The 15562-nt window shown below is 40.3% G+C and overlaps 1 protein-coding gene across 5 annotated transcripts in view; it reads right to left on the bottom strand.

The window, feature by feature from the left end:
* SORBS1 (sorbin and SH3 domain containing 1) overlaps positions 1-15562 on the bottom strand; it is a 161081-nt gene that overhangs the window by 121108 nt on the left and 24411 nt on the right. The window contains exon 2 of one of the 5 annotated variants that reach the window (XM_058841483.1): positions 6274-6334. The exons of 3 other annotated variants lie outside the window; for them this stretch is intronic. The gene's annotated coding sequence lies outside the window, so the exon portion shown is untranslated. Of the gene's footprint in view, positions 1-5143; positions 5306-6273; positions 6335-15562 lie in introns of those variants that run through there. One more of the 5 variants, XM_058841484.1, reaches the window with a different exon arrangement.

The raw sequence follows: 15562 nt of genomic DNA, 5'->3' as shown, positions 1-15562 counted from the left end.
CTCCAAGCTTGCCACAAAAATGACAGCATGATTGATGTATATGAATGTTCTAATATTACTTTTACTATGTTGTGTTTAATTCAAAGTTACGTGAGAGGCAGGACTAGTATAAAAGTTCTCATATGCAAAGAAATCTGCCTCAGAACTTCAGCCTTTACTATTTAGTCAGATGCCCACTTGCCAAGGGCACAGCCTGTGGATAGCTGTATGTGCAGATACAGCAGGTGTGCCAGGGCTTCAGTGGAAGGTGTCCCTGCCCATGGTGTGGGGCTCAGAACCAGGCAATCTTCAGGGTCCCTTCCAACCAAACCATTCTAGGATTCTAAGATTTACTAACCTACTGGTCCTTTTTTCAATCACAAGACTTATGCATGTGTTGATATGTTCTTACTGGTACCCCAGTCAGTGAAGAATTTTCCCTCCCTGTCACAATGCTGCTACAGGGAGTAAAATGCCCTTCAACTTTCCTACCTCTTCCTCCCTGTCAGAAAGCAACATGCATCACTGCCTCCTGGCATCCAGAAGTAAGGACTAGGGCTAGAGCACCTCATCCCTCTTCACTCTATGTCCTCAGATTCTGATCCTTGTTTTCCTCAAGAGTAAATAGATAAACCCCACCACTCTGGAGAGTGTAACCCACAGCCATGCCATAACACCATTGGGCACACCAATCATGTGCTATCATGTGGTACCACTGACACCCTAAAGCCCCTTTCACCAGCACACATTTTGCCTGCTTGCCCAGACTGGCTGCTTGGATTCCCACAGGTTTTCCTGTGTCATTCAGTTCTTTATTTCTCACTTACTGTCAGTAAAGTGGGAAGACTAACCCTGTTCTACCCAAACTGATGCACTGGACTCACTGTAAAGGAACTCTAATAATGAAAAAAGAGAGGCACACTACCAATGGTTGTATTTTCCATTTCTGTCCTATAATTACTCTAGATCAGATCTATCCAAGTCTATCTTACCCTCTAATGCCAGTGCGGTTATGGAAAATACAGTTTCACCCCCACCCTGTATTAATTTTTGAGGGCAAATGCTGACTACAGGTTGACTATAATGTGACAAACAGATTGTTTACTTGCACAAAAGCTTTTAAACCCAAGTCATGCCCTACTCTCAGCCACACAAATAATTGCCTCTGGAAATAGAAACAAAACAAGGCAAAAAAAATTCAGACCTCTTGAAAAAATAAAGTCCTGGATGGCTTTTGCTAGAACGTAGAGTCAAAGGCCGAGAACAGTGAGACACATATACCAATTCCAGCAGGAATTGCTCAAGGAAAATCATGGATTTTCCAAGCACTGCAAAACAGCCAAAAGCCTAAGTATACTGGAGCAAACATTATTATGAATAGCAGCAACAGTAGGTGTTGCCATTAGATAAGTAACTCCGACACGAACTGTTCTTATCTAATGTTAATTCAGAGTGGCAAAGGACTGTTCTTTCCATTGGTCTGCAATGAAGGAGAAATTCAAAGTCTAATTAAGTTCAATCAGCAACACATACTTCCTACGGATATCCCTGAAGATCAGACACACATTGCAACTACATTCCAAACAGTGAGAAAGGCAGCAGCAGCAAAATGAAATTCTGCTTTTAAACTGATTTACAGCTTGAAGAAACAGTATCCAGGATGCCACCCATTCCCTGCAAAAGGATCTGGTGAGGGCAAAATAAGCAGATATTTCCTTTCTGGCAAGTGCAATAGTCTTTTTGGTTAGGTGGCAACCATGCAGCTTCCAAACAGCTTGAGCAAGATTAGAGTACAGTATCCAAATTATTAACTTTTAAAATAAGGAGTATGCAGAATTTTCAAGCAAATTTGCTAAATTACTTAGAAATGTGAAATGTTTGGATATCCAGGCTGAAGCAGCAAAAGTACATATCCTAAATATCATCACTAAAGATGTTACAGTACTGGAAGTTGCTGGAGGTAGGAGGAGATATTCTGGGCAACCTTCCCTGCATCTCATGAAGAAACCTCATTCATAACTATCAAATTATCCTTTGCTGTACTTCCTAATTACTGTTCAATGTGAGCTTTTCACTTCTTCCTTGTGCACTGTTCAACCTCCCAGATGATACTTCTGTTAAGCACAGATGACAGCTGTTAAATATTCAAGCATAAACCAGGTAGAAGACCTGGCAAAGAGAATATATTTGACAAAGCTGGATAAGACATGGTGAGAGCCCATAATGGAATAATCACTAGAAGTTCATGGAGCTGAACTCCATAGTTCATACACGCTTAAAAGAAACCAACAAAACCAAACAACCCCCCACCACACACACTATACAGAATCACACACTTATTAGAAAACAAAGAGCATGTATATCCATCCTTCTACCCACAAGAGTCTAACACAGGGCCAATTCTTGCCTGCAAAAAGTAGTTTGGCACATCAAAGGATGACTGCTGTACCACTTGAAATAATGTGATGGCTGTCATTTTCGTCACACTGCCTGTGAAAGACACATGTGCCTGGTTCTGCAGTGCATCTGATGCATCAGAGTCAGCATCCATGTCTGTAAAACCTGAGTTCTGGGGAGAAGGGAGGAAGGGGACAGAACAGGGCAGTGTCACTGCCTCTACCATTTTGGAGACTTAGACCTTTTCATCACAAAGCAGTCCCTGAACAAGGTACTGAAGGTTTTACTCAGAGTATACAATGAGAATAAATAATTTTCCCCAACTTAATCCCTAACTTTCAATACCTTTTTAAACAAAAAGCTAGGAAGAGCATCAAGAAGCACAGCAGTAGTGTTGCTGTTGAAAGGCCTTAAAACAAACACGAACATGCCTTTGGAAAAAATTACTTATGTACTGCAAAGAACAAGAGAAGATCCCTAAAGGAAGCTGAAGATGAAGGAACACTTCTTCCTCCCCCTCTAGCCTTCTGAGGACTGTAATCTCAACAACCATAGTTTTTCAAAAGTGGGTGTAGGACGATAGGGGGAAGAAAGGATAGCATTGTTTATAGTACAGCAGGGGCCAAATGAGGAAAATAACTTCTGTGCAAGAACGGAAGGGTGAAAGGAAATGGGTAGGTAAAGACAATTGTAGGATTTGTACAGTACAGAAGAGAATCCCTTCCATGTAGGATGCAATTTCTTCCACGGAAAAAATGTTTCATCCATGGAGCTAGCTGACGTAACTCCTCTGGAATAGTAACCTTCCAATGTTTGTTATCTGTAGTTCTGTTACTAGACAGGTTGCGGTTCTTATAATTAGCACTTTATCAGCTAAAAAGTCAAAACATTCCTTGCATCAATGTATTTAGTCTTATGTCACCTTAATGAGTTGGGTGTCAATTAAGACTGAAAGGAGTGTCTGGTATGAATCATAAATACTTTAAAGGGTTCTCAAAGTATGAATAATCAACACTTTCTGAAAATAAACTTCCTGGAATAAGCTTCAGGGTCACTTCACATCAGCAAGGCTTTCTGATATCCTGGCCATTCCCCCTCTTTTATAGCTAACAAGATGGAGGTGCATAAAGGCACCAGACAGCTTCTTTAATGAATCCTACTTACAAACCTAAAAGGACGGAGTTTTTTTTTCACCAGTTGTCAAGTACTTCAGGATTCACTAGGAAAATTACATTCCACCTTCAGAATGCTATACAACATTTTGAAAGCCCATTAAAAGGCACCTAATAAATCCCACTGGATTCAAAAAAATGTCTACAAAAGTCCCATTGCATTCATCTAGCACCCACACAAGCTTCTCTACAGACAGATTAAGGAAAGTGGTCTGCTTGTTCACCTTCATAAGTAAATAAAGTAAATACTCAGTCCACAATTGTGAAAATACTTTCTTCACTGAATTGTGTCAGGACCAGAAATACATACAGAGCGCGTATTTTCTGACTAATAGTGCTATTTTACCACAACTACTTCTACATGGACTCCTTCTCTATGGCACCGGAGGAGTACAACTAGGCTGCTAGTTATATGTGTTTTTTGTGGACTGCTCAAGGATGACCATGAAGAAAGGCAAGTCTGCTTTCAGTAGATTTGTAAGACAGGGAGGGCTCTGCCTCTAACAAAAACTCCTAAAGGATCCACACACAGAAAAGTGTTGGAAAACAATTATTTAAAATGATGGTATGTTAATTATTGTCCTGAAAGCAATTTTTTTAAGCTTCTTTACATAGTCTAAATAGTCACACTACTATATAGTGCTTCAGAAAAACAGCTAAATTATCTGGAAACATACATTGCAGAAAGACAAAATACACCAAAACAAAGTGAAAAAGGATCCCCAGGATTTGATGGAGCTGCAACAAGCATCCAAAAGAAACACATTTCACCATTAAACTTCTTCCTGCTATTTCCAACTGATTTTTGACACTAGAACTGACTTTTAATAGATGCAAAAGAGATAAATGTCTCATTACCAAAAATAAATTTGTCTGTTAAGGATGACAGAGAGAGGCAAAAGCATTGCACTGCCTATTATGGTATTGAGCAACAGATTTCACTCCCTCTGCTATATGCCCATTTATTAAAAATGTGGCAAGCTTTACGAAAGAATTCCTGAGCTTCTTTGGTCCGCTCTTTAATTCTTCCATAATTCTTTGTATATATAAACATGTCAGCTCTGGAAAGAAATGGGGCACAGGCATAATTTACCACAGAACTCTTCTTCTATTCAAATACTGGTAAAAAACCAATAAAAGACAAAAGGGGAATAATGCAAAAAAATTAAAGCAATGAAACAAATGTGCCTGCAATTCTCTGTCCTGTCTCCAGATGAAGCTCCTTAGAACAGCAGCACCAACATGTTTTTCTGCCTTTTTGACCACAGAGAGAGATCTTCTCTCTCTGTGTCAGGACTGGATGCATCAGCTCCCAATAAGCTGAATCACGCTGCATCACTGCCTGTGTTTCATGAACATGCGAGACACTTCTTTAATAGGAAATGGGAGCTGGCTTTAGCGTTACCAGCGTGTCACGCACAGCCACAATGCAGCGAGGCCTTTGTTCTCTCCCCAATGGGTTGCCTTTGTCAAATATCCTCCTAAGGCCAGGCAGAGTAGTAGAATTTATTCTCACAATTGATCTAACACAGACAGACTTCTCACTCTGTCAAATACACACATGCACACATGCTCTCATAGACAGCCATACTCACAGATTTTTGCCTTTCTTCTTGTTCTCCTTTGATGAGGTAAAAATCACTCCACAAAGAAAAACTGCACATCTGTGCATTCAGAACAATTTCTGTTCAGACCACTGTTACACTTTAAATAAAAGAGCCTGGAAAAAATTTCTCTGGAATATTGCTGCTCATAAGGTTCAAAGCTAGACGTACATGTAAAGCCAGAAGCACAAAAGCCATATCATATAGAAAATGGGATCCTGTGTTTTACTCAGCTATTCATCTGCCCTTTAAAGCAAATCCAGTTGAAGCAATTCCTCACTGGCACGCAGGAGGGCTAGATAGCCTAATAGGTCTCTTCCATCTCTAAGCAATTCATGCCTTGCATGGCTTATTTTTATTGACTTATCTTACTGGCTGTTTGTGGGCAGAAGCATGTGCCTCATGCAAATGCCAAGAGCACTCTTGCTTTGGGATGCTATTGCATAAATTGAAGTGAATCAGACTTAAAACAAAAAGCATGATTTTATTTCTGAAGGATTAGGTCCTTATCATCAAGCATAGTTATTACATATACAGAAAGAAGCTTCAGCAGCACCTACAAACATTACATAAACCAATCTAGCCCTTTCTGGGCTTTACTGCTCTTGCTTTACCACAGCTGATACCTGAGCTCTCTACAATGATTAAAGCTTCAACACCTTGAGAACACTGAGCAGGGATTCCCAGTGTCCTGAGGCAGAAGTCTTGACACCTGACACAACCAGCAAGACAGAATAAATACGTGTTCTAAACACATTAAACACTTAAAAGTGCAAGAATCCTCCTCTTCCTTAAAACTATTTCCTTTGTGCACATTTTTTATCTCAGTAGAGACTGGTGGTGACATTTCAAGTCAGCAGGAGGAAATGCTGAATTTGTGGCCTTAGCTGATTAGATCCTCAGCTAGTACAAATTGGAGCAGCTATGTGTATTCATAGCATTAATTCCAAGAGGAATGCCAATTCTGAGTATGCTTTCTGCCTTAAGGAGTCACTGTATCATCAATCTCAAATCACAACATTTATTAGAATGATATTTCTGACCAAAAGAGCAAGAATGGAACTTCTATTTGCAACATAAAGTACAGAGGGAAGGGAAAAAACCCAAAAAAAGTCTCTTACCTTGAAAAAACTTATTACATATTTCAGCACTAATTCACCGCATGAGATTCCTCCCTATCACCTGGAAGCAAGAAGCAGCCTGGGTGAGAGCTCTTAAAAAACAGAGGATTCTAGTTTTTAACTACCTACAATTACCAAGCAAGCTGTAGTTTTAAAAGTTAAGCAGCAAAACAAGACTACAGGAAAGGAAAGTCTGCTTTCACTGCTTGGAAACGTTCCTGATTTTTTCAGTGGGAACATTCAGCAGTGAATGTTAATATTTAACTCTGTGTTTTTCCAGTATTACACCAATCTTTATCCAGGGATGCAGAGAAGTCAGTGGCATAGCTGCTATTATCCTTTAAAAGCAAGAAAAGTGACCACCACTAAAAAGGAAAAACAGCAGCAAAAAATCCAAGAAGAAATTTTCTGAAAAGATACTTTCCATATCACACATCACAGAACACATCAATGAATCAGCAATTCACATAGACAATGAGCAATGAGAAAGGAGTTACTAAAAGGCATTAACTTCATACTTAAAGCTGCTCAGAGAGCAACAGTAGTGCTTCACTTGGTCACTCAGTCTTTCTGAAAGTGCAGTAAGTCAGTCTCAAGAAAATCTTCAAACATTAGCCAAGGGAACACCTGCTCTTATCTATGCCATTGCTGCTCCAGCTGCTGGAGCAGACATAACAAGCTCAGTGGAAAATGTCCCAGATGCCCTACTTGAAGGAATTCCTACAGTCTTGTTCTCTCTAATCTTGTTATGAGACACCCCCTTCTGCCTGCCCACTTTTTCCCTGAGTGCTTTCCAAGACCATTTCCTTGTTTTTGGAGTTAGCCAGGAACCAGACTTTCAAACCAAATGCCAGAAGGAATCTGCCCACGCCCACAGTGAGACATAAGCAAGGAACAGCTGCATAATCAGAGATGGTCGCACCTGAGGTCCTCTGGTGAACACAAGCCCCACATCCCCTCTTGTACAAGAGCACAGGGACATAGGATACTTGCAGTCCTGTTCTTCAAACACACTGGACAAGAGAACACAGTTTTGACATTTCCTATGGAAACTGGTGGTGAGTGATGGAGGAGTGACCAGCATCTTTAAGAGACAAGATGTTTTGAAGCTTCAAAAACTCCAGATGGAAAACACCTTTAATGGTAGAAAACATAACGAGCAAATAGAAATTGGCATGTATTTCCAGATGCCCACCTCATTGTAATGAGATACACAGGGAAAGTTAATACTCCTACAGACAGTAAAAGCCTCATCATACCAGTGTCTTCTACCCCCACCACTCTATTCAGCATCTTTAAGTGGGAGGTATTCTGCAGCCTTTCACACTTGACCTCTTAATTAAAGCATGATAAAATTAACATCTCAGACGCAATAGATCTTTTACCCACCTACATCAGTAATTAAACTAATTCTCAAGGGAGCAAGAACATTTGTTATGTGTAATGTAACTTTAGCTGGGGTATTCCAAAGAAGGAAAAAGAGCTGATGTAATAAATGCAGTCATTTATATTTTAATGGAGCTATTGTAAATGAAAGAAGAACACCTGTGATAGCTTGAGGCAGCCCCAGCCAAATGAAATCTTTTGTATCATGCAGGGACAGCATACTGCATATGGCCTCCCCATCTCCAGCTGCAGTATTGAATAACTTAGTGAAGCAAACAGGCTTTATGCCTTCTCTGATTCTCTGATGCACTATAATCTGCTTTCAAAACCAATGGAACTGTACCATATATATATGTGTGTGTGTGTGTGTGTGCGTGTGCGCGTGTGTATATGAATCTGATATTCATTCTACATGAAAAGCAAGATTGGCCAAAGTAGGTCTGAGGTCTTTCTTATTGGCAATACACGTTTTTGCATTTGTGAAAATCCATGCAGACCTTCAGACTAATCTAAGACACTACCACAATACAAATAATTGAACAATCCTATGCAAAGAGTTTGTGTAATTAAAGATGGAAATTACACCACATCAGAGTGGCAGAATTCAATATTCTTTTCATCCTGATGTAGAAAAGACCAAGCAGTAAGAAAAAAGGTCCAAGAAGGTAACAAAAAAATGTATATGGAGCAAAGGAGATATAGAGGATACTTGAAGAGCTGTAACAGCACAGAACACAAACCCCATTCATTTAGGAAACAAGACTGACTGGTGACATCTCAGACGCAGGTTTTAGGGCTTTGGTTTGTGCTTGAGCCTGAAAGCATGACAAACAGTATTTCCGTTGTCAAATATGATCCTTGTTCAAAGGGTGTATTTACTCAGCTGAGGCATAACTGTTGAGAAATACAGCCTGGCAAAGGTCTGTGCAGTGACTAGGTAACCTTGCTAAGGATTTGTCTTAATTTGCACACAGGCAATCCAGCCTCAGTGAGCTTCAGAGTCTTCTCTCCCAGGCATCTCACCCATCCAGGGTTTAAATGCATAGTGTTCAAGCATTTAAAATGTACAAGCAGCCAGCATGCATGTGACATGCTGGCTCTCCCCAAAACCCAGTCAAATCCACACCAGGTAAAATCAAAATTCCCCCAGTCCTTCCCTGCTGTATTACTAATTATTCAAACAAACTACAAATAACAAATGCTCATCTTCATGTTTAGTTGATCCCATGACTCATTCATTCACAGCTAATTGAATTATTCTCAGTTAAGACTGACTGATTGCCTGTCAGAAAAAAAACAAATGAAGCCAAAACAAAACAAAACATACCAATATATTATTTCAGAAAGAGACCAGTAACTTGGTAATTTCCCTGACACAGAGGCCATTGTTTCAGCTGTTTGGAAGTCTATACCTTTGCCTCTGCCTAGGGTTTATCAAATGAGTGACCACCCCTCCAATCCCAAGGGAAGCATGCGCAATTCTGCCACTGGTATTAAACATCTGTTTACTGCAATCTCATCAAAGGCCATGAAACAGGCTCAACAAATTTAGCCTTGCATATTTAAGAATTGCTCTATTGCTGCTCATCCAAATTTCAGTCAAATGAACAAGCCATTCTGGTTGTTGTGTATCCTGCACCAAGTTATCAAAATATTGAGTCCAAGCAAAACACCATGAAGAAAAATCTATTTCAGCTGTATTTTTCTTGGCTTACAGTGCTCTCTATGATTAATCTTTAAAATATTGCTAAGGAAATGAGACAGCTAAGTGGTCATTGTCTTAAGTACACACTGAACATCTTATAGCACAGTTTATTCCAGTTCTACTATGCAAAGCATCAAATACTGAACACACGACAGCTAAAATAATCAGAAGTATTCATTTGTGAATAAACAAGGCCAAAGCAGAACATGAATATAAAAGGAGAGGATTAAAAACCTTTAACAAACAGATACTTATCAGCCCATGGAAGGCAAAATTCCCTGGGGAAGTTCCCATCATATCTGGGGTACCATCTGGAAAACTAGGAGAACATTTTCAAAAGTAATTAAGATAACTTATTATGATATTAACAGCATTAATTGGAGTACGTATAGGCTCAAAAGACTGAATTCTCAACAAGTACAGTTAGAGTACCTCCTTCAGTCATACTCACCAGTTTATAACATTACACCATAATAACAATACTAGCACATAGTTTTACTTCTCCTCTTTGTTTTTACTTGCCAACACAAGAATTTCAACCTTGAAATACATCTCTTGGCTATAGATCCCATACAAGCTTCTAAACTTCATTATAGTGCATCCAGTACCTTCCCTCTAAATAGTATTGCTCTAAACTTAGTGTCATTACACAAAATCACAGAATCAGCTAGGTTGGAAAAGACCTTTGAGATCATCAAATCTAACCTATGATGTATCACCTTGCCAACTAGACCATAGCACTGAGTGCCACATCCAGTCTTCTTAAAGACCTCCAGGGATGGTGACTCCACCACCTAGGCAACCCATTGCAATGCCCATTCACTCCTTCTGTGAAGAAATTCTTCCTAATGTCTGGCCTAACGCTGCCCTGGCATAGCTTAAGGCCGTGTCTTCTTGTCCTGTCACTGGTTGCCTGGGAGAAGAGACCAACCTCCATGGGCTACAGCCTCCTCTCAGGAAGTTGTAGAGAATGATGAGGTCTCCCATGAGGCCCCTTTTCTCCAGGCTAAACAACCCCAGCTCCCCCACCCACTCCTCACAGGATTTGTGTTCCAGACCCTTTACCAGCCTTGTTGCCCTTCTATGGACTCACTCCAGCATCACAACATCCTTCCTAAACTGAGAGGCCCAGAACAGGACACAGCACTCAAGGTGGGGTCTCACCAGTGCCAAGTCTAGGGGAAGACTCACTTCCTAGTCCTTCTGGCCACACTATTCCTGATACAGGTCAGGATGCCATTGGCCTTCTTGGCCACGTGGGCACACTGCTGGGCCATGTTCAGGCAGCTGTCAAGCAGAACCCCCAGGTCCCTTTCTGCTTGGCTGCTGTCCAGCCACTCTGTCCCCGGCCTGTAGCACTGCATGGGGTTCTTGTGGCCAAAGTGCAATACCTGCCACTTTGGTCCTGTTAAACCTTGTATCACTAAATTAGGCCCATCTACCCAGCCTGTCCAGACCCCTCTGCAGAGTTCTCCTACCCTTCAGCAGATCAACACTCCCCTTGAAACTTGGTGTCATTTGCAAATTTGCTAATGGTGGACTCAATCCCCTCATCCAGCTCATCAATGAAGATGTTAAACATGACTGTGCCCAAAGCTGATCCCTGAGGAATGCCACCAGTGACTGGCCACCAGCTGGCTGTAGCACCATTCTCCACCACTCCTGGGCCTGGCCATCCAGCCAGTTCTTGACCCAGCAAAGGGTCCAAGCCACGGCTGCCAGCTTTTCCAGGAGATGATGTCAAAGGCTCTGCTGAAGTCCAGGTAGACAACGTCCAAAGCCTTCCCCTCACCCACCAAGTGGGTCACCTATCCATCAGGTGCATCAACTTAATTTTTAAGACTTATTAAGAATGTAATATCATTAATACCTTAAGTATTGTAATTTCTATAATTCCTTAAATTGTTTCAGGTAAAACAATTTTCAATACAAATGTACCACAGGAGTACAGCCCACATAATCTAGATTTTACATTTGCAGATTTGACTCTTTACTCCATGCAATGGAAATGTAACAATGCCAAGAACTGACACCTTCTTTTGTCCATCTCAGTACAGAGTCAATCATTTGTCACTCATACAAATTCTATGAATTAGATGCCAAAATAATGGAGTCCTTACATTCACAACACTAGGATATTCAACAGAGAAATTTTATATTCATATAAACAAGAGAGTGGTGAAGAAAAAACTACAGTAATACAGTAATGTAAAGAAATAAGTCAAATTTTTTTTCACTATAAGAGAATTTTTGGAAGTTTCAGATATGAAATGACATGTGAAATTTTTTCCTAAATCTTTTGATATATAACAGTAGCCACTGATTAGGAGACAATTTAATAAATAAAAGAACTTCAGTGGTCTGATGAAGACAATCTTATAAAGTTTAAATCTTATAAACTCCTCTGATAAAGGTTCATGTTAAGCCAAAGGATGACCGGCTCTCCATTTATTTACATATAAGAAACAGGTCCAACTTCACAGAGGGAGGGTACCATGGCATGAAGAGAAAAATTCATCTTTCCATTGTGTCTGGAGTGACTAGTTTCCAGCAGATGCTTTTAGGGTCATGATTTCTGTTAGAAGCATCCAAAAAAAAATGTTAGAAATTAAAGGGAGAATAATGGTCCAAAACTACATTGGCAAAAATGTTGCTGTCTCCATCCAGAGACACTGAAGTACATTAGCTTTGAGGTCATAAAATTTCTGCTCTGTTGGAGAAGGAACAGGGCAGGAGACAGTAAATCACTCACTTGAGAAACTCTCCCAGAAAATCTCTTGGGGCCAAAAGGACTGTCTATTATCACTGTATGGAATGCAATCCCCCTGAAAATATGGTCTGAAGGAAAAATAGCCTGAACTGGACTGCAGAGAACATTTGAAAAGTAATCATTCTGTACAAGGCATAGCTTAAGACCTGTAAAGATTCTCTAGACAAGTCTGCTTAGGATTTCATACCAGTCTCCACTGAAATAAACCTTCACATCTTACATCCTACCTGGCAGCAACTCTCTTAAGCTGGCTGCTCTGGCTCTATCAGCCTGTAGTCCACACAGCCCATTTCCAGAGAACCCTGACTACCCAACTAGGTCACCAACAACTAGCTCTTCCCCTCATCTTCCCATCTTTTCTGTAAGGAAGCCAAAGGACTCTCTTAGGAGATAACTGCAAACTGTCATTTACTATCACAGAGACCATTCCAGCTCATGTTCGTTTCCCCATACATGAACCCAGCTCTGAGGAAACAGCACAGTAGGAACACACACCATGTTCAGGCTGCTGGATAGGGCTGGGAGTTCTGCACCAGGGACACGCTACAGAATGAAGATTATTTTGCTAGTCTTTGAGCATCACAGAAACGTAGACTTTTGGTGGTGTTGGATTTGGAGGACAGATGGACTGAACTTTATTCAGTTGTTTCACAATAGTGTAACTAAACCAGGTCAGGGGTACTATGATCAGTTCAACCCTGTTATGGAAAGGACAAACTATGTCCCCCACAAAGGGATAGGGTTTTCAGAAGGGGCTGCAATTCCATCAGTACAATGTGCTTGTATATTACATTTCAGATGGTTGAAGAATAGGGAGTTGTAGGTACATGACCCCTTTATTGACTACTTTCCTAGCACAGCTATGGACAGCAGTGCAGCCACTGACAACTCAAAAAAGTCTGGTAGTCCACACTGAGAAGTACAATGAAAGCTCAAGACATTCAGAGTGCTTGGTACCTGACCTGCTATCTGACCTGGATAGGGTCATAGGAGGGGCATAGGGGGAAGTCAGAGGATACACATAGTTTGTTTCTCTTCTGGCTTCTTTTCTGAATATCCTTCATCTTTTCTCAAATAAAAAAGTGGGGAAAATAAAGTAGGTTTCTTGCCACATGTCATCCTTGGAAGTACACACTAATGTCATTACATTTGAACATGATTCTATGCTAATATAATACTTAGATCCCAGCTAATCATCACTTTAAGACAGGCAAAATTGTCAATTTTTCCTATCAGAGACAACACCTTAGGGACATTAGAATGCAATTTACAGTTTCCTTGTTACTCTGAGGCTGCCAGAAACTGAAAATTATGGTTACAAAAGCAGTATTTTTCATTCGAATCCGAGCACATTAATTACATAAATATTATTATGTACTGCATTTCACAGTCTCTTCCCAGCAATCTTTCTAGGCCCTTTTAATAAGGCACAAGCATCATTTTATTCCCGTGAAATGGAGAAAACCATGTTCAGATATCACTGTGAGTTGTTCCCACACAAACATAAAAGGCATCAACCTCTACACATATCCAGTGAAAAAACTTGGCCTTTATTACAGTTGCATGTTCAATGATATCAGAAAGGATAAAATATTTAATGAGGACAAGGGCAATGGTGCCCCAATCAAGGACTTGTCATCACTTCTAAATAGAAGTTCATGAGCACAAAGCCCATTTTCATTTTAGAGATGCAGGCAAAATAGCGCCAGACTCAGTGATGCAAGTGAGAAATAAAACAAAAATTAAGAGAGAAAAGGAGGAAAAAAAATCTCAAAATTTGAAAAAGGAAGGCTGCCACGTAGTCACACTTCTACAGTGAGAAAGGAAACACTGCTAGTCTCCTGGAGGAGCTAAGTGTAAAGGCTCAAGAGAATGGAGAGTGTTTTTCCTTTTTTACCCCCCAAGCTTTGTTTTTCATCCAGATTACAGTTCATTAAGATAGAAGAAGGAGCTAAAGAACAGAGGAGCAGAAAGAAGTACATTTTCTCCTCTAACTTCTGCCTGGTTTCAATCTTCTGTGACTATTTGGTATCATTACATATTCCCTCAGGAAGTTAGGACAGCTCTAATTTAGTCCATGATAGTGAAAGATACCTTTAAGTGCTATGTCCTTTCTGTCACGTCCTGGAGGCCATCAGAAATTTTAACAAACTAAAGCATGGAGGGATTTGACCCAGAGCAGCTATGCCTGCATTCCTATTAACCCTAGTGCTCACAGCCACCAGATGGGACAACCAAAAAACTCAGGCACAGTGACAGTGAGAGGACACTAAACACCAATTAAAATACCAATAGCTATCTATCATCACTGTGAGCACGAGAGCACCTTAGGGAAGGGAAAGCTACTGTAGATTAGGCCAACCACTACACTGCATGTTTCCTTGTTCTGCCATGCTATGTTAAAGCTAAATAAGACACACAACAATAAAAAAGAGGTAAAGCTTACAATTTTTTAGTTCAGAAGCTAAGAAAATATAAGCTTTTCCTACTGCGCCCACATGCTCCATTTTTTGACTGAACCAAAGCATATAACAAGTTCCCTATTTTTATAGATGAAGAAACACAGGAACAGAGCTTCTAATTTAGTTACAGTTCATACCACCTCCCAAACCCTTATCATCACACCCACATGGGCACCTGGAGCCAGCCTTCAAATGTAAAGAAGGTGATTCCATTTTACAACATGATCATTTCAATTATAGCTGAAGAGACCATCAAATAAACAGAGACTACTGGCAGCAAGATGATGGAAGGTGCAATGCCACAGGCCATACTTGTCACAAATACAAAGGTAAGTTGGGAGACCCTGTGGTGAAGAGTGGAGTTCGGCTTCCTTAGAAGGAAGCTTTCTGAATAACTTGCACAAGTCACTAAAATATATACAAAATGAGACACTGAAAAATGCAGTGCAAGATTGACTCTAGAAGGACAACCATATTTCAGCTCGTAATTTTATCTGTCCTGTGGCTCCACATACACTGTAACATGTATGCTCATGTATACAAATTGAACCACCACAACAAGATGAGGAAAGACTCCCAAATCAAGTTGTTTCAGAGGGTTTGGGGTTGAGGTTTTTTCCTTCTTTTTTTTTTTTTTTTCCCCCAAACCCATAATACATCCAGTACACTGCTGAACTGATACAACATATTACTTTAAGAACACCTCTGCTGTGGATGGTTAACATGTACATAAATGTGGATCTAGGATGCAGATGTCAAAAAAAGTGAGAATAAATGAATTGGAACAGACCTGAAAAACTGACATTCAGTTGCTACAGCTTGAGAGTACAAGAAACCACTCAGTAGTGTCATAAAGAAGAATTACACAGCACTGTTTTAGGCTCAGTGAAAATTGCTTTCCACTTCTTCTCAAGCTTACACTTCATTACATGATCCTTCAATGAGGCAGATAAAAAAAAGATATTT

This window comes from Poecile atricapillus, chromosome 6 (assembly GCF_030490865.1).
Source record: "Poecile atricapillus isolate bPoeAtr1 chromosome 6, bPoeAtr1.hap1, whole genome shotgun sequence".
Taxonomy (NCBI): domain Eukaryota; kingdom Metazoa; phylum Chordata; class Aves; order Passeriformes; family Paridae; genus Poecile; species Poecile atricapillus.
This window is presented reverse-complemented; position numbering and strand designations above follow the sequence as displayed.